Raw genomic sequence first — 27400 nt, forward strand, 5'->3', positions numbered from 1 at the left:
TGTCCACTTGTATCCTCCACCACTAAACCAATTGCCCTACAATTTTAGTGTTGACTATTGTGTATTGGACAACATTGTGGGGTTCAGTGTCTCAATGGATTGTATGAGGATATTGCCAATGAAAGTCGCATCCTGCACTTGTCCTTCACAATCCACGAACTTCAAAAACATGACCCATTTACAGGGCATTATAATTGAATTGATTAGTGGTCTATTTTCACATTCTTTGCATAAATCAAAAAATACTGGACACATTTGTTTTTGGCCACTTATCCTTGATTTATCTCAACGATGCCTCTACAGTAGCTATCTCCTTGGCCAATAAGGCTTTTTGCAACTCTTCGTATCCAGGACTGAAGCAATCAGCAAGTGCATTTGCAATTCCCATCACCATATATTGCTAATTATATGGTGATCTACAAAGGTTGAAAGGAAGTCCATTTCCATTAATGCAAGAAGCAATGCCCTCATCTACAACCTCCATCACCTCATTTTTAAAGTCCTTTCCCAATGGGCCTCTTTTGCACAAAAGAAATAGTGTATTCACTTCTCGAGAAGATGTGGCATGAAAAGCTCTCAGCCAATCAATTGCGATAAGCCACTAGGAGGCTTTTGCTATCCTTTATTGGAAAGTGTATGTTATCTCTCCTTTGATATATTACTTGTCAGTCTACATCCTTCTGTACTTTAACATATCCCCATTATATGTTGCTCTGGCAACCCCTTTCTATTTAGCCATATACAATAATTATTATTCCTAAGCCACAAATAGAATACAAATGAACCTTCACTTGACAATACAAACTGTTATACTCATTTCCACATTGGCTACAATTCCAATGATCACCACCACCACCAAGAAGTTGATCAATCATGGTTGCATGTCATCAGAGGTTGATCAATCATGGTTGCATGTCATCAGAGGTTGATCAATCATGGTTGCATGTCATCAGAGGCAACATTGGATTGAATGTATATGAACTCTTTAAACAGAGGGCTACTAAACTAAAAGCACCAGTCAGTTTTAATGATATTACCAAAAAAAAAAAACATCAGAAATTTACAGCCCTGAAAATTTTAGGAAAAAGGTATTATACATGATATATCATGTAATAAAGGTTTTTTTTAAAAATCATAAACTTTTAAAAAGAATCTTGAATTTTATTTTATTTTTAAATCTACATACTTGAAAACTCGCAATATTCACACTTTTGAGAGATAAATCTTCCATGTACAATTCTTTCTCTCCTATTGTTATAGGCTTATCACTCTCGTAGCCCTCACCTTCAAAGAAAAATGCAACTTTGAACAAACAACAATGACAACTTGAGAAGGACAATGTTGGGGATAATTCTGGTAAGACTGGTATTGAGAAGGACAATGTTGCTTTTAATAAGTTGGAAGACCTAGGCAAGAGCCTACAACACAACAGTAAATTGTGAGCCTCTCATCTAAGAGGTCTTGGGTCCGAGTCTACTCGAGCTTAATACATAAAAATTAATCTCACCAAGTTAAAATAAATAAATAACAAATAATCAAGGCTTTGACACATTACCTATCAAAAAAAGACGGAAGACAGGTTTCTGGCATTGGAAGGTACGGTTTCAAGTCTGGATTCTGCTCTAGAGGGCATCTCTGACCAAAGCTATAAAATTCTGAAGGCCTTGAATGAGCACATCCTTCTTGGGAAGTTGGCAAACCCTGATGACAACAAAACCATCATCCAGGTCACTGATGACAAGGATTCTCCTGCAGATACTTAGGCTGGTCCTAGCAGAAGAACTAGAGCCAGCTATAAGAGGGAGGACTCTACTGCTGCCTATGAGGTCAAGGAGATGAAGAAAGCGGCAGATGAGATGAACAAGCTGGAACAGGAGGCTGTTGAGTTACTCAAGAGTCTTGGGTAGCTATCTGTTGTTGTTCCCTTTGTTTTGTGTTCTTCTATTTTTGGGGTTTTTAGTTGTTTAGGGGGCCTGGCCCTTTCTATTGTTATCTCTCTTTCTGACTGGCTTTTGTTGTTTACTAGCTTCTTTTGTGTCTGAATTTGTTCTGTTTTCTGTGCTTTAATGCTTCCTATCTCTAGTTTAATTTTGGAAAAGGGTTTTAGGGACCCTTCAAAACCTGTTTTCAAGTAATCAAAAACAACGACAACTTGAAGGTAAAAATGTTGTTTTACTCACTTGTGTTTTTGAAATGAGAAAAAGAAATTAAGCACACTCACTATAAGGTGAAATTAAGTATTTGTGATACTTTCTATTTTGAAAAATGTTCAAAAAAGTGATTACTTTTGTTTTATGGCCAACTGGCCAGCAAGTGTTACATCCCTCTTTTGCAATGTTATTTCACTTTCCTAGACGCACAATGGTTTACCAATCCAGTGCTTATAATATTTTGAAACGCAATGATGAACAAGTGGTTCAATTATGACATACTGCATTAATTTGGAAGTGATGAATTTGACATTGGTCAAACAAACAAGATTGAGGATTTATATATGTTTTGATGAGTGTGACGTCCTAAATTGTAAGCACCTATAATTCAATGACCGATTTATTAGAATATTTTTAATATTTTTAGTATTTCACTATAAGTAGGTAGCTAGTTCTTGTTAATGGTCATTTAGGTAAGTCTATTTTAGAGTTCATTGTTAATGCAATACTTTTCTGTTTTTTCGTTCATTCATTTTTTAACAATTTCATGGTATCAAAGCAAGTCAATGGGGTTTCAAAAAATCTGTACCCTCTTTTGATCTCGAATTTCTTTCCAGAAATTAGTTTTTCTATTTTTTATGAAAATAAAAACATCTGTTGAGAGATCTTTTCCAAATTTTGCAGTTTGACTCAAACCCATCCAGGGTACACTGCCAACAGTAGACATCAGTATTTCTGGTTTCTCAGTCAGGATAAAACTTGTCTAGGGTTATTCAACAGTTTTTCAGTATTATTTTCAGTGATCCATTTTTGTTGGCAGTTAGTCGGGCACCCAATATCTGTAATTCATGTGTTTGCAAATATGTGAGGAAAAATTAAATATTTGTGTCCAGCGGCGCTAAAATCACAATGGCAAAACCCTAGATGCACATTAATAAAAATCAGGGTTCTAGTGCTACGATTTTCAGAGCTTATTGGACTAGTGACTAGTTTTTATTTTCCTAGTAGACCAAGCTTTTGGTGCCCACAGCAGACTAGTTTTGACTTGTGCCTTTTTTGTTTGCCTCCGTATGAGCACTCACAAAAAAATTTCTTATTGTTGAGTCAGTAATTAAAAAGTCAAATAGATTTTCCCCTCAGTGATTCACTTAGTTTTTGGCTGCAGCCATGTCAATCATTTTTTTTGGCAGTTTCTGTCATTTTTTGGGTAGTTTATTAGTCACATTCAGTCATGACATGGCCAGAAAAACTGTCATTTCTTTTTTTGTTATGTGGATAGCAATAAAGTCTCCAAACTTTTCGTCGTTTTCAGCAGATCGCCTTCCACCTCAACATGGGTCAAACATGGAAATTTTTTGGCATTTTCTAGCTTGCACCCAGTCTTGTTTTTTGACCTATGGCTTATTTTGGCAAATAGTGCTCACGTCCGCATTTTGTTTGGCCCAGCCACGTGACTTCCAAGCTCATTCAGTTTTTTCTTGACATTTTTTTTTTTGTTGCCCGCTTCCAGCTGCACACACCATAATCTAAGTTTCTGATTTCAGCAATAGGTTTTCTGCTATATTTCCCCGAGTTTCTGGGACAGGGATGGCAGGGGACGGTGGGACGGGTTTTGGGATGGCAAACTTTTTTGCCAGTTTTGGCGACGGGGGGGACAGCAAATGGGGACGGCTATATATATATATATATATAGGAAAAATCCGAAAATATAAAATATGTAAGGAAATTTGCATGTATACATTACATTCATATGAAGATATGGATAAACATGCCATTTAAACATCATAGAACCTTAATATACAACATTTTAATAATCAAACTCAATGCTGAATATGCAATAATGCGTTCATAAATTGGAATTATTGTCAATATGCATGTAATATTAAAGTAATAACATAAAAACTTGAAATATACCCAAGAAAATAATCTAGAATTCATTTTCAATAGCAACAAGAACTGAATAAACCACCTTTGTAATTGAAACGCACTACTATCATTTAATTCTGAAACTACACTTCCAATTCATTGTAAGTAGACTAATATTAATACAAAAAGGTTATCTATACAGTTATGATCATGATATAGGTTTGTTACAGTAAGATGGTATTTTGCTACAACTTCCAATATTCACCATATCTTCCACAAAGGACCCAAATCAACCCAAGACCAATGTAGCACTGATGTATTGCCAGAGAATGACATAAGGATGCTTGCTCTAGGTCTATAATGCACTTTTCAGACTTTTCTAGCACCTTGCAAACAGTCTTCTATATAATTCTGAGAGTGTAGCGTGACTATAACAGTAATATAGATTCCATGATTCTTAACATTATGTTGTCAAGTACTAATTAGAGGGCCCCAAATAGCAGGAATTAACTAACAAACAGTAATAAGCATGTTAGGGTGAACTTGGAAGGAGGGGTCCACTTTAAAATTAAAAAGAAAAATATTTTATAAATGTTGATGTTGTCTATAAAATCAGGGACACCCAGCCATCCCAGTGACTTCCAAGGTGTCCCCAACCGTTCCCGGAACGTACGGACGTCCCCAAAAAAGTTCCCCAAGTCCCAAAGTTTTTGGGACATTTCCTAAGAATTTTCAGACAAGGGGGATAGGAGGGACGTCCCATACCATCCCCCCATCCCCGAGACGTTCCTGTTTCCAAAACTTGGCCTTTTTGGGCAAGGACGCATCCCCGAGGAACATAGGTTTTCTGTAATATTTTAAATAAGGTTTTAAATAATAATTTTTTATTCCTAAATAATTATTTGATGGATTTATTAACTTTTTGGGAGAGTTTTATTAATTTTTCCTAAAAAAGTATTCGATGCGTTTACATAATTTTTTTCTTAATATTCAGTTTGGTTTTAATGTTTTCATCGAAAACGAAGTTCCGTAATCTCTCATCCATATCTCTAATTCTCTTTGATTTTGATCAATTTTTCACCTCAAAAATGAAGTTTGATTTTGTTTAGTTTTTCTCCTCAAAACCCATTTCAAATTTTCGTAATGCGCAAAGTTTGCGTGGGATGTTATTTCATGGTTTTCACCATTTTTCTCTGAAAAAACATCCTTTGTAATCTTCAAACCATTGTATCTTGCAGTCTATTTTGGGGAATACTACTCATCTCCAATGCTTGGAGGGTTTGCCCATTTTTCTCAAAATCGTGCCAGTTGTTCTCAGTGTATCTTTGTTTCGAAGGAATGAAAGTTCAATTATCCAACATCAAGTTGGGTGTTTTTGATCATTTTTGGTCACCCATTTTGCAAATTTTGGGAGGGTTAGTGTAAGAGCATATGGTAGGCTCTACTCTCTTGTTGTAAATCATTCGGAAAAAGGGAACCACCTCTGGGTTTTTTTTGGTTATACTTAGTCATTGACATTCTGCAAATCTAGGAAGGGTCTCAACAACCGCAGAATGTTTTGTCATATTTTTTACTACAAGACATGTATTTTTTGCAGGGTAGTTCATAGAATGACCAATAAGGGAGGTATTAGAATATTTTTAATATTTTTAGTATCTCTCTATATGTAGCTAGTTCTAGTTAATGGTCATTTCGGATTTCTTTTAGTTTTTGTCAATTAAGTCTATTTTTAGACTACGGTATAATTAGTGTATGTAAACTGTAATTAAGAATTCATTGTTAATGCAATACTATTATGTTTTTTCACTCATTCAGTTTTTAACAATTTCACAATTAGGACCCATTTAAGCATGTATGAGCTCCCACATTAATCTCTAGTATTCGAACTCCCTACCACCCACATTTTAGGTTTTCGTTCCATCTTCATGACTCCCAAACCAAATTGTGTCCTCTTTTGATGGGAAGAGGGCACCAAAATTGTCTCTTCCCTATATTTTTTCTCGAAATTAAAACTGGGGGTTATCTCATTGAATTAGCAAGATTTCAAAATTCTCATTGGCCTCCTTCGAGTTTCGAGCCTCGAAATGTTGAGAGATGTATAAAAGCAATGCATATCTCCTCATTTTGACATAAGATAAGCTGGAACCCAAAAGCTCTCCTATAATTTCGTATCTAAGCATTCTCAAGCAAGATTTCAAGCATTCTAAGGTGTTTACAAGACAATCATCCCCATAGATCAAGCTCATTTCCCCAGTGAAGGCCAAGAAAAAGAGTCCACCATCAAGAAAGATCATAGTGCAAGCATTCATCTACATGCATTCAAACATCCACATTCCTTCAACATTCAAGTCATCAACTCTTCCAATTATTCTTTTTTCTCCATCAACCATTGTGGCAAAATACATCCACTACACAAGATTTTGCTTTTCATGATTTCCTTTTGGGTTTTTATGTGAAGTCAAAGATATTGCATCAACATACTTGTGTTGGCAAGCGACCAAATATAAGGGCATGAATGTTGTGATTGATGGCAATATAATCATCTAGTAAGGTTGCTTGGAGTATTGATCAGTTTTGGTTTTGGTTAAGCAAGAAAAATGACTAAGTGTATCACAGGAAGACTGTTAACAGTCAGATTGTTTTAATTAGCAAGCTTAGCAGAGTAAGTATTATTGGCCACAAATTTGGATATGGTTAGAGTGATGTTTGAATATGATGCAAGTATTTTCGCCTATATAAGATATTAGTTGGCACATGTTTTGGATAAAGAATATGAAGACAAGTTTGTATTGCAAAGTACAAGGCAAGTAATAGAGATTGGACATTTTGGTCTAAGGAATCGAATTGCCTTGTCAATTCAATTACTTGGCGATGTAGGGATGACATCCTAGATGTTAACCCTCAGTTAGAAAGTTTTAATATTCAATTTTGCAGATGTGCCACACATTTTATCATAAAAGTTTTGAAGGTCGACTAAATAAAGTAATTGGAAAAGCATATAAAGGAATTAGTTGTCACGTGTGAAGTATGGTAATGGTATGCTTATGTTATGTGAGCTTTGTGGATGATGCTATGATGTTGTATTGATGATTAAATGCGATTGTTTTGTATAGTAAGAATCAAATGCGAGATATTCAAAGGACTAATCAGATATTGAGATATCAATACAATTGCTTTTAGTATTGTATCTATTACTCATTGTATTAATTGCATGATATTGTTGAGCAGTGAGCTCGAATTGTAATACAACTCCTAATAGGGTTGAGACCTCTAACAAGGTCCAGTCCTCTTACAAGGACTAATATACTAAATGTATGTAATGACTCCTAATAGGGTCAAGACTCCTAATAGAGAACTTTCAAATTAGTACATAGTTGTTGGTACCATCCCTGCCGAGGTTTTCCCTTGGCCAATCATGGTGTTATGAGTTTCTCATTGTTATGTGCTTTACTTTTCAGTTTACTTATTTGTGGATGCATATGGTTATGTTTTGAAGTATATAGTTGTTGTAAAAGTGTTGCAATTTGACAAATTTGTTCCCTTAATTTAACAAAATTATGTCGACCAAGTGGCTAGGTGAGAATGCTTGCAATCTAATCTGTTGTTGGAACATAGTGCAAGCGAATTGCCCTGTCCTTAACCAACTATTGAATGTAATGACAATGAACGTCCACATGTTTGGTTCTTTGATGGAAGACCGAGTTCTTGGGAAATTTGAGCACTCCCTGATTATCAAAGAGAAAGGGAGATAAATGCATATCTGCAAGCATCCAATGAACCCAAACTATCTCACAAGTTGCCTTAACAACTCCTCAAGACTCTGCTTCTGCAAAGGAAAGTGAAATTGCATGTTGCTTCTTGCTAGTTTAGGTTACTGCACCAAATCCCAAATTGAACACATATCTAGAAGTTGATGTCTTATCGTCAACCAAACTTGCCCAATTTGAATCTTTGAATCCACTAAGTCTGAATCATGACTCCTAGTGTAAAGTCCAAAATTAGAAGTGCCCTTCACATAGCGCAACACACACTTCGTTGCTACCCAATGATGAACCTTGGCGGCTATCATGAAGTGTGAAATCTAGCTCACTGCAAAACTGAGATCAGGTTTAGTGACAGTGAGATAGATGAGACTTCCCACTGGTTGTCTACAAGTGTGTTCATCACTAGGAGGAGAATCAGACTTGGTTGACAACTTCAGTCCCTCTCCATAGGTCTGGAAGAAGGCTTACAATCCTACATATGAAACCTGTCAAGCATGTTCACTTAGACTAAGAAATAAAGAACCTACCATCAACCTGCCAAACCTCAACAATTAAACAATAATAGAGAAGCCCCAAATCTGTCATATCAAAATCCTTAAAGAGATTTTGTTTGATTTCTACAATCGAATGTGTTGAACTACCAGTAATGATCAAGTCATCCACATAGACAACAAGAAAGAGAATATCATCACTAGAGCATTTGATATACAAATTACTATCGGAAGGGCAATGCTAAAAACCATGAGCAACCAATTACTGATCAATTTTGATGTACCACACTCGAGGGGCTTATTTTAGTCCATAGAGTGTTTTCTTTACTCTACAAACTTGGTGTTCTTTGCCAACAATCTTGAAACCAGGACATTGTGTCATATAGACTTCTTCCTACAACTCATCATTTAGAAAGGCACTTTTAGCATCCATCTGATGGACTTTCCATCCAAATTGAGCTAACATGGTGAAAAGATGACGAGTTGTACTCATCTTGGCAGTAGGAGTAAAAGTCTCCTCAAAATCAATGCCCTCCTACCGTGTGAATCTTCGAGCAACTAATCTGGCCTTACATTTATCTAAGGTACCATCTAAATGATACTTGACCTTATAGACCCATTTGCAGCCAATGGGTTTCTTTCCTGAAGGAAGATCAGAGAGAGCCTAGGTGTGATTCTTTAGAAGACTCTGGTATTTTGTGTCCATAGCTTATTTCCCACTCTAGAATTTCTTTTGCCTCTTTAAATGTCTACGGCTCATAAATACTATGAAGGTTGGCCATGAGAACAAAGTTAATTGTATTTGGTCACTTGCTTTTATTTCTAGAAGATCTACCCTCAATGAGCTCATTAAGACAAAGATCACTGATCATTTTAGCCCACCATTTAGGTCGTAGAGTAGATGTGTCAACATCAGGATGAGGAATAACTAGAGCTAGAGATGGAAGAGGATCTGCAACAAGTGGAGGATTAGCATTATCTATAGGAAAGTCAGGTAGTCCATCATAAAATTCAGATTTTGTATCATCCTTCACATCAGGTGTACCTAATGAAAGACAGAAACCCAAATCAAAGGCCTTCAAAGGCTAATCCTCAAAATTCTACTCAAACAAGGAAAAAGACATATCGACTAAAGATGGAACGATTAGTATGTACATCAATCAATCGGTAAGCAGCATTACGGTTGTCACTATATCATGTAAAAATGAGTTTCTGACTCTTGGAATCTAACTTGGAGCAGACAAAAGCAAGCCAAAAAACACAAAGCAAAATATTTGAGAGAGGCTGTGAAATGCAAGAGAGTGTTTGTCATGAGTTGCAAAAGAATGAAATGGTCAAGAAAAATGCATCTGCAAAACAGAAAACGATAATTGTAACAGTTATCTTGTCACTTATATGTATCTAATAAACAAGAGATTCATGCTAACCTTATTACTATTTTAGTCTAAGAAGGATGCTTGGGCATAAGAAGATTGATTGGAGACCAATCCTCATAGGTTTTCCCTCAAGCCCTCTTTGGTTGCAGGAATTGGGCAGGAATAGGAAAATCTAAATACCCACATTCGCCAATTTGATGTTTGTTTGCAAAATACAAAATTAGAATTAGAATTTGTCTATCCTAATTTGACCCCAAAATGAGCATAGAGGTATTCCTAAAAAAAGGTGGAATAAGAATAGCTTATTCTTATTCCACTTTTTAATAAACCCAATTTGATGGGTTGTCAGGTCCGTGACTTTGCCGCTCCATCACATTTTGCTACTCGAATGCATTTTTGGACCATTTCCTCCATTCATCAACTATTTCCTCCATTCATCCTATGAAACTAGGTCAACATTATTTAAACTTAAAGTTTAATATGTGATTTTTTTTTAAATGACAAAAATGACTAATATCAGATTTGATATCTTTTATAAACTTTCATAAAATTATCTTTACAAATAAATCTTGCGTTTAGTCTTAGAATTAAAACTGTGTTGAAAGATTATTTAAATATCATATTAATGACCTCGGATTATTTTTATTTTTATTTTATTTAATATATTTAAAAATAAAATGATTTTAATTTTGATCTTATACTCAAATTTATACTTAAATTTAACATTTAAATTTTTAGAAAATGCTATCAAATATTTATAATTTAAAAAATTAACTTTTGATTATTTTAAATAATAAAACATAAATATTTAAAAATCTCACATAGAATTTAAGTAATTATAAACAATATTGAATATGATTTTAAAACAATTTGCTTTAATTTAGAATTAAAATTATAATGTACAATACAATGTCCTTTGAATTTCAAAGAATTTCAAAGGTGGTGGTATACCTTTCACTAATAAAGTCAATTTAAAAAATAAAATACAAATTACTTAAAATAATTTGGCTTTTAAAAAAATAAAAATAAAACCGGTTTTTATAAATAAAAAATCTTGTTTATTTAAAATATTACCAACTAAAAAATAAATTAAATTATAAAAATAAAAATAAAAACTTATTCCAATTCCTATTTCAATTGTTGCAACCAATCACAGAATGCGGCATTCATCTATGCTGGAATAATCTCTCTTTTGGTATTCGTGCATTCTTAAAATAAGTTATGGAATATCATTTGAACCTGTTTGGTTGACTTGGAAAAGGAGTTGAAAGATGCATATTCTATATTTGGTTGCAACAATTGAAATAGGAACTGGAATGAGTTTTGTTTTGTACCTTTGTATATTATGTAAAGCAAGTCATAGTCACAGGGATACTATGATTTTCTGGGATACTTGTATGTATAAATCAGTTTGTAGTTTTAGGTTCTTCATTTTTCTTCTATCTAATGTAAATTGGAGGCACTGATTTTGGGGTTTTATCTTCCTCCCTAGAATAGTGGTCCTTTATTTCTTTTCTTCTTTCTCTTGATGGGGTCATGAACGGAGTTATTCGTCCTGGTTCTTTTCTCTGGGAGCTCCTTATGTTAGAATCAGTACATTTGTAAAAAAATAAAAAAATTGATATATATATATATATAATATATCAAGTAGCTTTGCCACCTTTTTTTTTATGTTTTGTTTTAAAATTTGAATAATAAATTATTCTTTTAGTATGGTAATATTTTAAATAAACAAGAATTTTTATTTATAAAAATTGGCTTTTTAATTAATTATTTAAAAGCCAAATTATTTTAATTAGCCTTTATTTTATTTTTTAAATTGACTTTATTAGTGAAAGGTATACCACAACCTTTGAAATTCTTCAAAATTCAAAGGACATATTATATTGTCAATTATAATTTTAATTCTAAATTAATCAAATTATTTTAATAAGATCAAAACTAAAATCATTTTATTTTTAAATATATTAAAGAAAAAAATACAAATAAGTCGAGATCATTAATATGATATTTAAATGATCTTTCAACATAGTTTTAATTATAAGACTAGACACAACATTTATTTGTAAAAATAATTTAATAAAAGTTTATAAAAGGTATCAAATCTGATAGTCTTTTTTCTCATTTAAAAAAAACACATATTAAACTTTAAATAATGTTGACCTAGTTTATATCTTATGATGAACGGAGAAAATAGTCCAAAAATGCATTTGAGTGGCAAAATACAATCGAACAGCGAAGTCACAGACCCGACAACCCATCAAATTGGGTTTATAACTGGAATAAGAATAAGCTATTCTTATTCCACCTTTTTCAGGAATACTGCTCTGCTCAATTTGGGGTCAAATTAGGATAGGCAAATTCTAATTCTAATTTTGTGTTTTGCAAACAAACATCAGATTGGCGAATGCGGGTATTTAGATTTTCCTATTCTTGCAACCAAATGGGGCCTTAGGGTGCTCGAGGTTGTTGATCCTCACCCTATTTTGGGAATAACCTATTGGCTGGAATTTACTCCAGCCTCTCCCTGAATACGTCTGTGATCTCCTTCTTAGATTCTAAAATTAGTATTAAGTTTAGTCTGTACATCTGATGGTATAAACATTCACTATTTTTAATAGGAGTTTCATATTGATTGACGCACCTGATATAGAATTGTATATTTATATTGCAATGGCTGATTCTTTGCCTTGATATTACTCTCAGCCTGCCTGATAACAGAATCCTGAGATATGCTTATTTATATAACTCTGTATTAATACAGAATAGTACTCCACTGTTTCTAGTTTCCAATGTTCTCTCTTAATTCCTTTCCTCAACTCTCTGTGGTTCTAAGTTACCAATTGATGATTTAGCATGGGTATTTGTTGTTTCTTCCAAGGTATGATATACATTTGGTATAATGTATTTGTCTGTATAAGTTGCATACCAACTGTAAATGTGTACTTATTATCAACGAGTCACATGGGTTACCAAGGATACACTTATATTCTTATTATGGCCTCTCATGTCTCTATGCTTTCTACTCAGCGCTGAATTTCTATCTCCAAATATATTTTATATATTTTTTTCATCTATTCTCCTATACTTTCTATCAAAGATGCAATTATCATTTATTTGTAAGGCTGGGCATGTTGGAGGAGCCTGACCTTGTGCCTTTTCATAACTGATCTCATCAGTTTAATTTTAACCATTAATTTATTTCAGGCATGACTTAATTATTCATTTTGCCCTGATAAACATTTCCAGGCTTGCTTAAAAGCTGTTGCTTCCCTCCCTTATTCACCATGGATAATATAGGTGATGGGACATGGTGCTGACTTGGCATATGATTGGGATATGCCTAGGAGTTCATCATGCCAGACTAATATATTAAATCAATGATTTCGGTCACCTTACAATAGGATTATGATCATTTCCAAATATTTCATCTGAAGATACCACTCCTGTCAATGATTATGAATAGGCATTCAGTAGGAATAAACAACTCCGTAGCCTTACTAGTCTTATGATGTTTGAAGGATCATGTTATTTTATGATATTATATCTTAATTATATTATTATCTATATTAAGATAATATTATATTAGAATAATGATAATCTTTGATCATCATTTATTATATCTTTATTAATTTAATACTCTAAATTATTATCATCTATTTATTTTGTCATTGTTATGTTCCATATATTTTATTATTATTTATTATTAAATCTTATGTCGGAATGGGAATATCACAAACTCATAACATGTCCACTTCTGACTTGATGCTTAGATCTGATTTGTATGCCTTGCATTGTTACATTTTATGCATTTAGTTTTGATTTTTAGTCTTATTTTTGCATTCTTTGGAAAAAAATACATAAAATTGCACATTGCTATACCTTATTTTATGATGCAGAGAAGTATAAGGGGAAACCAAACTTATATGGATTTATAAGGGAAATACAAGAATTACCCAATAGGCCTAATGACACCTAAATGGCATCAAGAAGTTAAAAACCAAACAATGACTTACCCAATGTCCCAGCTGACTTGAATAACTTATTTGTTCCTAATGTGAAGTGTTCCAACAGGTTTTAGGCTTCTAGGTAGGGTTTTTGTCCTTAAATTCCAAATTGCTCCTTGTAGGCCTAGTTTTGCTCAAATTAGGACAGCCCGGGACTATTTTTTCCTGTTTTCTCAAAACTTTTCCAAAGAACTTGAAAAATAAATTACATTTTCAGACACCCATTTCGCTTCTCTACAACATATAAAAAAATTGGATATAGTTGTTTTGGACCATGTCCATGCTGTACCAATATGGCCCTCTAAAACCTCAGTTTTACAAAGGAAGTACCCAAAATATATGTCCCCAAACCTTGTGGATTTTTACAATATTGTATTTTATTCCAAATCAAAGGATTCCACAATTTATTTCAACCCAATACATCAACTTATATTAAAACCAGCAAATCCTTCACCAAAATGCACCAAAATCAAGGCTTTTTCAATTCACAAACTTATCAATGCTTCCAAATTGAACTCAAGGTTCATACACCTTCCCTTCAATCATATAAAACCTTTCCAATTATCAAAACTATGGTCTTTTTCTATTTTAAGGAAGATCTTTCGCTGCTCTAGGCTAGCCACCAAACTCATGCCCTTTCCTTCACCAAACTTCTGGGATATCCCTAAAATCTTCAATATTCTTGCATATGTTATGTTAGAAAATTATAATACATGTTACAATGAGTCCATTTCCTGAGAATCAAATGGCCATTCAAGAAATGGACCAAGTTATTATGAATTCAATCAAAACTATGTTAAGGAAAACTCAAAACCCTTGCACCTTTCAACACAAAATGTTAAATCTGATTGAAAACCTGATCAAATAACCATATAATCATGTGAATAAGGTAATGAATCTTCTAAATCATCTATTATACCAGATCATTCAAAATACTCTTCAAAACATCCAACTGCAAGATTAAATCACTCTTTTATTACCAAAAAATGTTGATTTCACTATACATTCATGTAACTTAATGCTCCTCCTTCCATTCCAACTCCTTGAACAAGCTTAAATAAATGTATTTAATCCTCCCAAACCGAATCCAACTGATTGGAATTAATTTAAGTCCATAATATACTCAAAAACTAATTTCCCTCATAATTCCCACTAACCATTATAATTCAAATGTTTGAATTTATAACTTACAATTTATTGACTTCTTCTTACTTCTAACCCTCAAACCTTATTATTTTAATCCATATAATATTATTACATATTTATTGTCCTCCAAACCAAATTTGAGTCCATTGGGGTGCTATTGACACATTTTACAAAGATGTGATCCTAGATTCCTTGTTAGGACCCTTGTGACAATTAACTATAACATCATTATTTTTTGCCTTCAAATGTCATTATTGGCTTTAATAATTCCCAATTGACTTTATTTGCTCCATACTCTCCTCCATATTCCTTTAATGTTTTCATGGTATTGGTTTCTTGCTTGGGTGCTCCTGCACTATACTCCCCACCAAACAAAAGACTCTTGTCCCAAGAGTCTCTTACCTTCTTCCAACCAACTTGCTGCTGCACAAATGCTAAGGAACTCTAATTTCTAAAAGGAACAATGAAGTCTTTAAGTTTCACCTTGTGTCTTCCAGCACCTGCATAAAACTCACCACAAGAATTAGTATAAAAATCAATATCATTCAGCAAATTACTAGGATAGCACACTTGTATGCATTCTCCTTTTTGCATCTGATTTTTATGTTGCTCGTTTCTCTTCAACCCCTGAACCTTGTCACCAATTCCCTTTTCTACAATAGGGCAAATTATTGTCCCAACTTGCATATACTTTAAGTCCCAAATCTCTGATCTTTTAGGACTGTTATTAATACTATGTTGCTGCTCTGATTGACCTGTGTCCTTTGCCTTATCAACCTGCTCATTTACCTGCAACTCTTCTCCAAAACAAATAATGGACTTCACATTCAAATTCTCATCAACTAATGGATTTAATAGAAAATTTTCACACTCATGGTGCAGAAGATATGTATTTGAATTTTGTATCTCTATTGTGTATTGTTCTTCTTTTATGTTGCCGAGGTCTTCCTAGGATCAAATGTGCACAACTCATAGGAACAATATCACATAAGACCCTAGCACTGTATTCTCCAATAGAAAAGTGTACATATGCCTGTTCCTTAATGAGAATATTCTGACTTTGTTTAACCCAAGTAGCATATTAAGGACATCTATGAGGAAATTTTGGAATATTCAGCCTATTGATCATCTGATAGGAAACCAAGTTATTATGAGAACCTGTGTCTACAATTAACTTGCATACCTTGCCTTGACATAAACATTGAGTTCTGAAAATGGTTACCTTTTTCTCCACTTGCTGATGTAATGTGCTATCCTTACCATCAAGAAGTTTCCTTCCATGAGTGGACCTGCTATTAAGGGCTCTTTTTCCTCTTTCTTGTCTTCTTCTTGTGTTAAGCCAGCTCTCTTATCCTTGCCTTGATCTGATCCATTCCATTTGGAACGCCTAAATGACTGATGTCCTACTTCATTGCAATGAATACACCTACCATTTAAGATGCCACTTCCTCTTCCTCCTCCAAATCTTCCACCTCTATGGCCTCCTCTTTGGTCTGATGTGAAGTCCTTGCCCTTATCCTTGTCATTGCTGCTCTAGAAATCAGAATTTGTCCTTCCACCTCTTCCTCTCATTGTTCCACCTCCTCTACTATTGTTACCTTGTCTTTCATTCCTCCTTTTCAACTTTTCTTCTGCTCTAACAGCAAGTTGAAAGCATTCTCCAAGGGTCCTTGACATATTCAAACCTATCTCATCTTGAATCTTGTACCTTAGGCCACTCAAGTACCTGGCCACCTTTTCTTCTTCATCTTCCACCCCTCCTCTAATGCTTAGGATGTGAAATTGTTCAGCATAGGACATAGCATCCATGTCCCTTTGCTTCAAATTATTTCTCATCTTTATTTGGATTGCCAAATCTGATGGTAAAAATTGACTTTTCACCATGGTCTTCATCCTCTCCCAATTAGAGATTTTACTCAATCCTCTTGCTACCCTGTCATTCTGAATGCTGGTCCACCATGTGAGGGTTGTTCCCCTTAGCCTTGCTTTAGCCAACTTCACCTTTTTGTCTTCATCCACATCTTCTAAGTCAAAATAGTTCTCAAGTGCCTCTATCCATCCAAGCATTCTTCACTCTCCATTTTGCCTTGGTATAATGGTAAATCAACGCTGCTCTTCCCACCAGTACCTTGTACTGCCTTTATCAGCCTCATACACCTCCTCTCCTCAGGATCATCTTCTTCCCTATGTTCTTCATGTACCTGTCTTGCATGGTGTTCTTCTTCCTCATTATTTTCTTCATGAACCTCTTCTCTCCTTTTCCAATGCTTCTATCCTCTCCAACAATTGAAGTCTTTCCCTTCTCATCTGCCTTTCTTCCCTCTCCTTTGTTGTCTCTAATTCCCTCTTCTCTCTTTCCTTTTTTTCAAGTGTTGCCCTTAATTATTCTATTTCTCGTCATTTGATTCTTTGCTGCCATATCTTCAAACTTTTATGTTCTCCCTCCTTAAGGATCTACTTGCTGCTGCTCTAATACCACTTGATGCAGAGAAGTATGATGGTAAACCAAACTTATATTGATTTATAAGGGAAATACAAGAATTACCCAATAGGCCTAATGACACCTAAATGGCTTCAAGAGGTTAAAAACCAAACAATGACTTACCCAATGTCCCAACTGACTTGAATAACTTGTTTGTTCCTAATGTGAAGTGTTCCAACAGGTTTTAGGCTTCTAGGTAGGGTTTTCATCCTTAAACTCCAAATTGCTCAAATTAAGACAACCCAAGACTGTTTTTTCCTGTTTTCTCACAACTTTTCCCAACAACTTGAAAAGTAAATTACATTTTCAGACACTCATTTTGCTTCTCTACAACATATCAAAAAATTGGATAGGGTTGTTATGGACCATGTCCTTGTTGTACCAATATAACCCTCTTTTTTGGCATAAAAACCCCAGTTTTACATACAAAGTATGCAAAATATATGTTCCCAAACCTTGTGGATTTTTACGATATTGTATTTTATTCCAAATCAAAGGATTCCGCAATTTATTTCAACCCAATACATCAATTTGTATGAAACCCCAAATCCCTCGCCAAAATGCACCAAAATTGAGGGTTTTTCAATTCACCAACTTACCGATGCTCCCAAACTGAACTCAAGGTTCATACACCTTCCCTTCAATCATATAAAACCTCTTCAATAATCAAGACATGGTCTTTTTAAGGCGGATCTTTCGCTGCTCTAGGCTAGCCACCAAACTCATGCCTTTTCCTTCACCAAACTTCTTGGATATCCATGAAATCTTCAATATTCTTGCATATGTTATGTTAGAAAATTATAATACATGTTACAATGAGTCCATTTCCTACGAATCAGATGATCATTCAAGAAATGGACCAAGATATTATGAATTCAATCAAAACTATGTTAAGGAAAACTCAAAACCCTTGCACCTTTCGACACAAAATGCTAAATCTGATTGAAAACCTGATCAAATAACCATATAGTCACGTGAATAAGAAGGTAAAGAAACTTCTAAATCATCTATTATACCAAATACTCTTCAAAACATCCAACTACAAGATTAAATCACACTTTTATTGCCAAAATGTTGATTTCACTACACATTCATGTGGCTTAATGTTCCTCCTTCCATTCCAAGTCCTTGAACAGGCTTAAATAGATGTATTTAAACCTCCCAAACCAAATCCAACTGATTGGAATTAATTGAAGTCCATAATATACTCAAAAACTAATTTCCCTCCTAATTCCCACTAACCGTTATAATTCAAATTTTTGAATTTATAACTTACAATTTAGTGACTTCTTCTAACTTCTAACCCCTCAAACCTTATTATTTTAGTCCATTTGAGATTATTACATATTTATTGTCCTTCTAAACTTATTTGAGTCCATTGGGGTGCTATTGACCCATTTTACAAAGATGTGATCCTAGATTCCTTGTTAGGACCCTTATGACAATTAACTATTACATTATTATTTTTTGCCTTCAAATGTCATTATTGGCTTTAATAATTCCCAATTGACGTTATTTGCTCCATACTCTCCTCCATATTCCTTTAATGCTTTCATGGTATTGGTTTCTTGCCACACTATTTTATAGATCTAGTTCATTCTTGCATTGCATTTGCATGCTGAAAACAATAAAAACACATAATATTTATTTCCATGCATTGTTTTGCATGTTTAGAATAGTTCCTTTTGAGCTTTGTACATTAGTTTATTGCATTACAAAATGTCAGATTTCTTTTTACAAAGTTTTATTGTCTTTGATAAGCCCTTTTGTAGTGATGACTTTGATATGTTGGATGAATCCTTTGATGATTTCATCTCTCTTAAGTCTTCCTCTATGGCTCCCAAACCATCCTTATACCAATAGTTGCTTTATCTGAAACAACGATTTAAGATCTAGATTCTATAACAATCCCCTATAGGAACCTATCACTGATTCCTCTCCCAAAGTTACTCTCCCTCATGAGAACATGTTGAAACAAGAATATACTTTTAAAACTTTCCTCAAGATCTCCCTTTGTGGGATGAACCATTAGAGAATGGTGTTGATTATTAATGATGTTGATTATTCTCTTAAAGTTAATGTGTCTCCCCCATGAGAGTACATTGGTGAAGGTCGATGACTTTGTGGTGGAAAAGGGTGATATGATTGGTGATTACCTTAACGACACTCTTCCTTCTCTATCCATTTCAATAGTCTTCCATCTAGAGATGAGGCATTAATGAGTGCTATCTTTGCTGTTGGTTTCTCCAAATGGTTCTCAGGTTCACCTAAGAGTTAGCCTTCTTCCATCAACAACAACCTGAGATCAATGATCAACTGACAAGAATTACTCACGAATGTAAGCAATTCTTCTACCTTTAAGCTCTGGAAACCCAGAGGCTGGCCCTTTTGCAATATTCACAGGTCTAAAGAAAATGACAACAAATATTGCAAACTAGTAGATGTCTCTCAGCGAATTTGACAAATAACATACCCGAATTTACCTAAAATTGGCTCTATTCCAGGATTTTAGTCATTTAGATATCTGACAGTAAAATAACTTAATCCTACACCTAACAACAAGAAGAAAAAAGATTGTCTAATTTTAAAGATTTCTAAAGATACAATGCGTCATGCAAAGACCAGAGCCTAATCTTGGCTGTAGAGTCAACTATAAGACTGCAAATGAAATCCTACAAGAAAAACATATTTTAAACCAGTGAATTAACAGCATGTCAATGCCTAACATTAGCATGTCCTCTCATGCGATCATGAAATTCTTCTTACAGATCCACATAGTGTATTCTAAATCACTAATGTTTGAACAAAGCATTTGACCCTGTCATTGAAAGAGAGCTACAAATAAACAACACAGATTGCAATGAAATCTGCAGAGACAAACTCAAAAATCCTTAACATACTGAGTTCAGCTAATCTGGATAACACCATCCTGAAGACAATTTCATATCAGTACTGACATTTATGCACAAATTGATTCGCCCTTGCTCATAAAATGAAGCAATTACAGTACATGCATCTAGTCTGCAACCTAGACTAAACACCATTCTATTGAGAGAAAAGAACTCCAGACTTCATCACAATTTTATTACAATTCTTCATTTACAACAAATAAACCAGTCCTCTTGTTACTTTGTAACCCTTGGCATATGAGAGAGATTTCATCATCCCCTTTCACCCCTTCTTCAACTGCATCTAAAGTTGATTTTATTTTCCTATGAACAACAAATATCTCATAATGAGAAAGTAATTGCACGAGTATACCATTACCATTGGCAAAAACAATATCCCCTCCACTAATAGTTCACCACATGCTTTCAATTTACATTTTTACCCATGGAAACAATCTTTCATTAGTTGCCATGCAAAAATCAAACTTAGTTTCCACATTATCACACAGTCCCTCTTATTTCGTCAAAAATTTCCATCTAGAAAAAATAACACATTCGCTTCATACTCTTACTCCTTTGTACCAACTATTCATCCCATAGTGAAGTAATTTTACTGCTGCATTATTTTAACTGGTAAAATCACTTCCCTTATATCTGATTTCTCGCCCACCCCCCTTTTCTGGGAACTATATCCTCAATGATATGTGTTTTCACTTAAAAACACTTAATGAAGTGTGTTTCCTCCCAGTAAAAACAGATCTCATGCTCCATTTATTTAAACTTGTCCCTTTCTTCCCAGTGTGATAAATGGCCCACCTTCAAATAAAAACATTTAACAATATTTAGACAATCTTCTTGATTTTCCATATGATGTCTGCCAATTAATGTACATTTGACAACCCCATCATTGCATATTCATACAAGCCTCATATGCAAGAATTACAATCTCAAAGTCTACACTGCGTTTACGATATGGGCAATGAAACATCTGCATGAATGATGTGCATCTATATTGGTTCTTGCACCACTTTTTGTTTGCTTCATAGCTGTACTTTTAATTGCAGATTTAAAATATCTATAACATCTTTAGGAGCCATTATCCAGCCTCAGACTTCTAAAATCTTTTTTTTTTTTTTAATTCACTCAGCAACCACTGCAATCTCTCTGGCCACACTACAGGAGACAGCATTTTCTCTAAGAAAGTTCATCAAACACTTCACAGACCTTGTATGTACATGTTTCCACATTCTGTAAAGATGTCAATCAGGGTGTTGAAAAATTCTCGTGCCCTTCAACAAATCTATTTTTTAAACCTGGTTCCAACACTCCCCATGTTTGCAAATGCTAGCAAAGTTGTTAATTCTAACTTTATATTTGTCAATACATTTCCTTAGGACTTTCCAAGACTTTCCTACCAAATCCATTTTCTGTGACTCCTTGTGCTTTGATGGAAGTCAACACTTTGGTCACAGCTCCCATTCTGGCATGAAAAGGAAGGAAACCGGCAAAGCTTGGAAAATCCAACTTTACATCTGCCAATTGCAGTTGATTTGGAGATTTCTTAGCCTTTTCAACAAAACTATTTTGTAAACAACCTGCAATCATTGCAGACCATGAGAACACATTTCTCTGGGGCATAGAAGTTTACATGTCCTGTTTGTGCTTTCACACATCGCAAGCAAGTCTAACAGAGCATTTCCCATCATAATACTTCACAAAAATCCCTTTTGTTATACTTTGACGGATGCTTATACCCTGTATTGAATCTTCCATTACAGCACAAGCAGTGAGAATGCTGGCAAGATTTGTGAAAAACGGCTTCATACCTAACCTTTGCACATGCCTTAAAAAGTTTCTAAAACTTTTTCATCAAATCCATTGTCTGCCTATTCCCAGCCACAACATTCTCTAGGTCCACACCCCTTTGAGCTGTTCTCTCAAAACACATCATGCATGCGTGCAAAATCTGCCAAGGCATTTCAAAAAAAATCTGCCCTCCAAACTCATTGTTGGACGTCTATACACTACTCCACAACTCCTAGATCGTGCAGGCCAAGAAGATATGGGACAAGTTCTGGATTTTGGCGTAACACTTGGCGCTGCATTTGCATGACGAAATAAAAGGCCCTTTCAACAAATCCATGTGTTTGAAGATTTTGAGAGCTTTCTTCTATGCTCAAACAGTGCAACATCTGTTTACCGTAGTGGTAAAGAAATCAACGCATACAGACAATGGAATATAATAGCAGAATAGTATTCGCAATAGTAGATGATTGATGCTTTACAATGATCCCAGACGGGATATAAATACTACCGCCGAACCTTCCCGAAGGAGTCCGTTGGGCCCAACATTACATCCGCTACAAACTATTTACCCGTCGGCTACAGAAACACCGCCGGACCCATCTAGTCGGCTAACACCATCCCCCCCAAAAAGAAAAGTCGTCTCCTGATGACTGACAAAATATCTGAGACAAATTAACAAGCAAAATACATTAACAGAGTGACTACAACAAGAGAAATCTGCTTCTGACACATCACTGTCACCTTCATCCCGTGCCTGTAGCCTCTGCTAACACAACACTGCCTCCTTGATGAAGCTGACCTTAATAGCCACCTGTGCTGCTTTCTCTGCTTCCAACACTGGGTCCACTGAGCTAAGTGTCGCTGCACTACCTCCAACTGGATGATTAGCTCCTCCCGAGCTCTCTACGCATCCACCAAGACAGCCTCCCGGCCAACACCTACTCCCAGTGCCTCAGTACACAAACAGTCCATGCCTGCAGCAACTTCAACTCCTCTCAACTGATCAAACTCCCACGACTGATATCCGCAACGACTGGGGGTCCAGGGGGCAACACCCCCGGCGGGGTCGAGGGGCAGCGCCCCCGTGAGGTCCTAGGGCAGCGCCCCGGGTGGGCCAAGACCAAATTAGCACTTCGCAACCCACACAGAAATGCACGGAACACACCATTTCTATCATTTTCTGCCGACTCTACACTCTTTTTGGCAACCACTGATGCGTCCCCTTCCCTTTGGCACCATCTGTAACTCATTCTGAACAACTTGAATCTGTCGTTGTCTTTTTTTTTTTTTCTTTTTTTTTTTGTTTACCTGCTTCCTCTACAATCCACCACAAATCCCTCTGCACACAGAAATTCTTCTCCTTCCCTACACAGATTCCATCTTGGCTCCTGCAATTTTACTGTGCTGCCGCTAAACTCAAAAGTGCCCAAACTAAATATGCCATATTTTTCCCACTCCTCACAAAACCCTGAGCTTCTCCTTCTAGCAGAACAAGCACTCTTCTTTATGTCTCTGTTTCCCCGCAGAGAAATCTGGCTGGAGGAGGGAATGGAGTCTGGCGGAAATGTTTTTTACCTGCGGCCTTTCTGACGGAGGAACTTAGAAGTTTTATGCCCATGGACAGGCTGCCCGCGGGGCTTTTATTAACCCGCGGACAAGCTGTTGCCCGCAGGACTTTTCACCCGCGGACAGACTCTGCCCGCGGGGCTTTTTCCACCCGCAGACAGACTCTGCCCGCGGGGCCCTCTTTCCACCCGCGGACAAACTCTGCCCGCAAGGTCCTTTTTTTTTTTTTTTTTTGACAAAAATTAAATTAAATTAAAAGACGGCACCTCAATTTTGCCTCTAGGCATCACCATTCTACAACGACAACGACAAGGGAATCATCTGATCATTCTGTGACAGTGACGGCATCTTCCTAGCATGGTAGAATTCGTTGACTGCGTAAGGTACCTCTTGCCCGTCCAATGTTCCCAACTTTACCACTCGATTGTCGCCAACCTCCCAGATTTGATATGGTCCAAGCCATCTGGCCTTAAAATTTTTCACTTTGATTTCATTCCGACCGTCATACGCCTTACGTCTGTTCTGTGCCACCTTTGTCGCCCACTGTGCCTGCGGTCGTCGTGCAACTGGATTATTTCCTTGCTGTCAGTGCCCTTCCACTAATTTTATGTTGCGGTGTAACCTTTTCTTTCCGCGCGGTCCATTCACCATGTACCGGGCAGTGGGATCCTTCGTTTTTTTGTGTTCAGACTGTATGTTCTTCCCCTCAGCTTCAAACATGGCAGCTTTTCCTTCTTCCGCTTCCCTGCATTCCTCCGAACATTCATTTTCTTGTGTTTTGTCACGTTTGTCGACCGTTAACATATTGCAACTTGGAAACAGTTCGTAGTCTTCTATCTGCCAGTGGAACAGGCCATTCACCGAGTCCAGGTCGTCATCATTTGATCCTCCGTCAAGTCTTAATACTCCTCCTTCGTCTGGTTCCATTCTCCTCTTTCCTTCGTCGTCACTTTCGCCGTCACTTTCTGAATCTAACGATGCTGCCTCCTCACAGACTATTTGTATGCAGGTCAATTGTGAATCTTTTGCCTCTGCACTCCATTGATAGGGTATTTTGTTTCCAATCATGTTTTACTTTTGCTTGCACCAACCAATCCCGTCCCAGAATAGCATCATATCCTTTTCTTTTCGATGGAATGACCACAAAATCCAATAAAAATGGTTGCGTACCAATGGTTACCGGTTGCGCCCTCAAGATTCCCAACGGTTTGATTCTGTGCTGGTCTGCCGTGAGCAACTGGAATGTAGGTGGCCACAGCGTCGGCTTTCCCAACTTCTTCCAGGTATCCTCCGGTAAGACATTCACGCTGGACCCTCCGTCAACAATTGTCTCTGTCAAAACATTTCCCAAAATCCCCATCTCGACGACCGTCGAATGCCGTTCGGGGGTGAGTGCGAGCAACATCGGGTCTGTTGTCATCACTTCCCTACTATCCCTTCTTGTGTCCTCCATTGCTTTCGGAAACGATGTATGATTCAAAATGGCCGTCCGTAACTGGGGCATTGTGAGAAGGAGGTCACTTATCTTGACCGGTATCTCCGTTTGTAAGATCTATCGTACAATGTTTTGTTCTGCGAAGTTCTTTGCCAAGGTGCCGGTGATGTCCTTCAACTGAGATGTCCCTGCCGACGATGCCTTTCCAATTTCCGCCTGCATTTCCCCCAATTTTCTTTTTTCCTCCGCTTGCCTCCGTGTAATTGCCAGAACCTCCTCTACATCTGTGCCAATAGTGATCAAGTTTACTCTAGACTTTGGACACTTGGAATCTTTGTGATCGCCGGGTCCGCACCATCTACATAATAATTTTGGTGTGTTTGCCGTTGTACAATCCCGCGCAAAATGACCCCACAAATTACACGCTCGGCATTGAACCATCTACATAATAATTTTGGTGTGTTTGCCGTTGTACAATCCCGCGCAAAATGACCCCACAAATTACACGCTCGGCATTGAACGATTGTCCGTTCGTTTGCATCATACTGAGTTCGACTTCGGCTCCCATTATTATTATTATTGTTTGCATTGCTGTTATTTTGCCCTCTATTATTATTCCTGTACCCTCCGGATGTGGCACCGGCGGTATTTGTGTTTCCGCTACTACCCGACGAGGAAGCCTCCTGTGTGAGAAGCACCTGCAGAGATCCTCTTGTCTTCATGTTAAAGGGGCAGTCTTTTGTCGAATGGCCCATGATCTGACAAATGTCACAAAATTAGTTTTTTGGACACGATCCTTTAGTATGGCCGTCGGTCTTACACTCCGTACACCACAGTTCACTTCCTTTTGGCTCCTCCTGCGTATTTTTAAACTCCATCATGCAAACCATATCCTTCTGTAGGGCACGAACCTTCTTGCTGCTGCCTTTGTTGTCGCTGCTATCATCTCCGGCAGGTTCGTCGTCATCAAAATCAAATGAGCTAGTTTTCTTCTTCTTTGTCTTCTGTTCGCTTTCAAGATCCAGTGCTTTGTTATACGCGTCCACATATGACGATGGTGGCACAATTTTCATTTTCCTCCGCAATTTCGATCGTAGGCCGTCCATGAACCATCTTTTCTGCAATTCGTCCGCCGGCTTGCTTTCCATTTTGTTTATTAAGTCTTTTAATCTCCTGGCATAGACACGGACAGTTTCGTGCTTCCCATGTTCGGTATTGAAAATTTTTGCTACGATTTCATTATCATCCCGCAAGAGTTTAAACTCTGCCAAGAACTCCTTTTTAATGTTATCCCAGGTATTCAGCTTTTGTGGATCCGTATCCGAAAATCAGTCAATCGCCACACCCCGTAGGGTTGCCGAAAATTGCCTAACCCATTCGTTGGCATCTGTGATTCCATTTGCCCGCCAGATCGTCTCACATGTCTTACAATGTCAGATGGGGTCGGCTGTACCATCGCCCTCAAACTTCGGCAGCTTTTCTTTGGGTCCCGCCATTACAACACTGAAGGTCTGTACTGTCACACTGGAGGTCTGCACTCCCGCACCGGCGGTCTATACTCCCACACCGACGATCTGCACTCCCACACCGGAGATCTGAACTCCCACACCGGAGGTCTGCACTCCCACACCGGCAGTCTGCACTCCCACACCGGCGGACTGCTCTCCCATACCGGAGGTGTCGACAACTGCGAATTTTGGTGAAGAGGGGTCTTCTGAAGTTGTTTCCCGTGGAAGTCTATCCCGGACAAAGAGGTCACTCCACTCTCCTGCTCCCTCGGCACTGCAAGCCGTGCGAGTTGATGCTCTTCCGTCTGAATTTTCTTCCCTCGGTGAACACAAATTCAAGAACTCCTCCCATGCTTCTTCCACCAATTCCACCCGCTGCTGAGTCTCCTCCAACAAGTCCTCCACACTCATGTTTCCGTTGGCAAGCTTCTGGAACCTCCTTCGGCGGTCTGCCTGCTGTGCCAGAATTAAATGTTCTTGTGCAGTACGGATTCCATCTTTTCCCTTCGCCTTATTCCGATCCTTGTTAAGCCGATTTGGCATTAATCTTCATTCTTCCCACCTTCCAGATTCGTAAGGCAACGGCGCCAAATGTTTACCGTAGTGGTAAAGAAATCAACGCATACAGACAATGGAATATAATAGCAGAATAATATTCGCAATAGTAGATGATTGATGCTTTACAATGATCCCAGACGGGATATAAATACTACCGCCAAACCTTCCTAAAGGAGTCCATCGGCCCCAACATTACATCCGCTACAAACTATTTACCCGTCGGCTACAAAATACAAAACACCGACGACAGTCAATCCGTCGGCTACAGAAACACCGCCGGACCCATCCAGTCGGCTAACAACATCCACATTATTGCAATCATAAACTGCCACTTCCTCATTGCCAATGGAGCTGCCA

General features: G+C 36.9%; 1 protein-coding gene across 6 annotated transcripts in view; it reads right to left on the bottom strand.

Moving 5' to 3' along the window:
• LOC149539468 (uncharacterized) overlaps window positions 1-27400 on the bottom strand; it is a 63504-nt gene that overhangs the window by 22607 nt on the left and 13497 nt on the right. The window lies entirely within an intron of this gene.

The sequence above is a fragment of the Cupressus sempervirens genome, chromosome 9, assembly GCF_028749045.1.
Source record: "Cupressus sempervirens isolate cs-2001-9-10 chromosome 9, ASM2874904v1, whole genome shotgun sequence".
Lineage (NCBI taxonomy): Eukaryota > Viridiplantae > Streptophyta > Pinopsida > Cupressales > Cupressaceae > Cupressus > Cupressus sempervirens.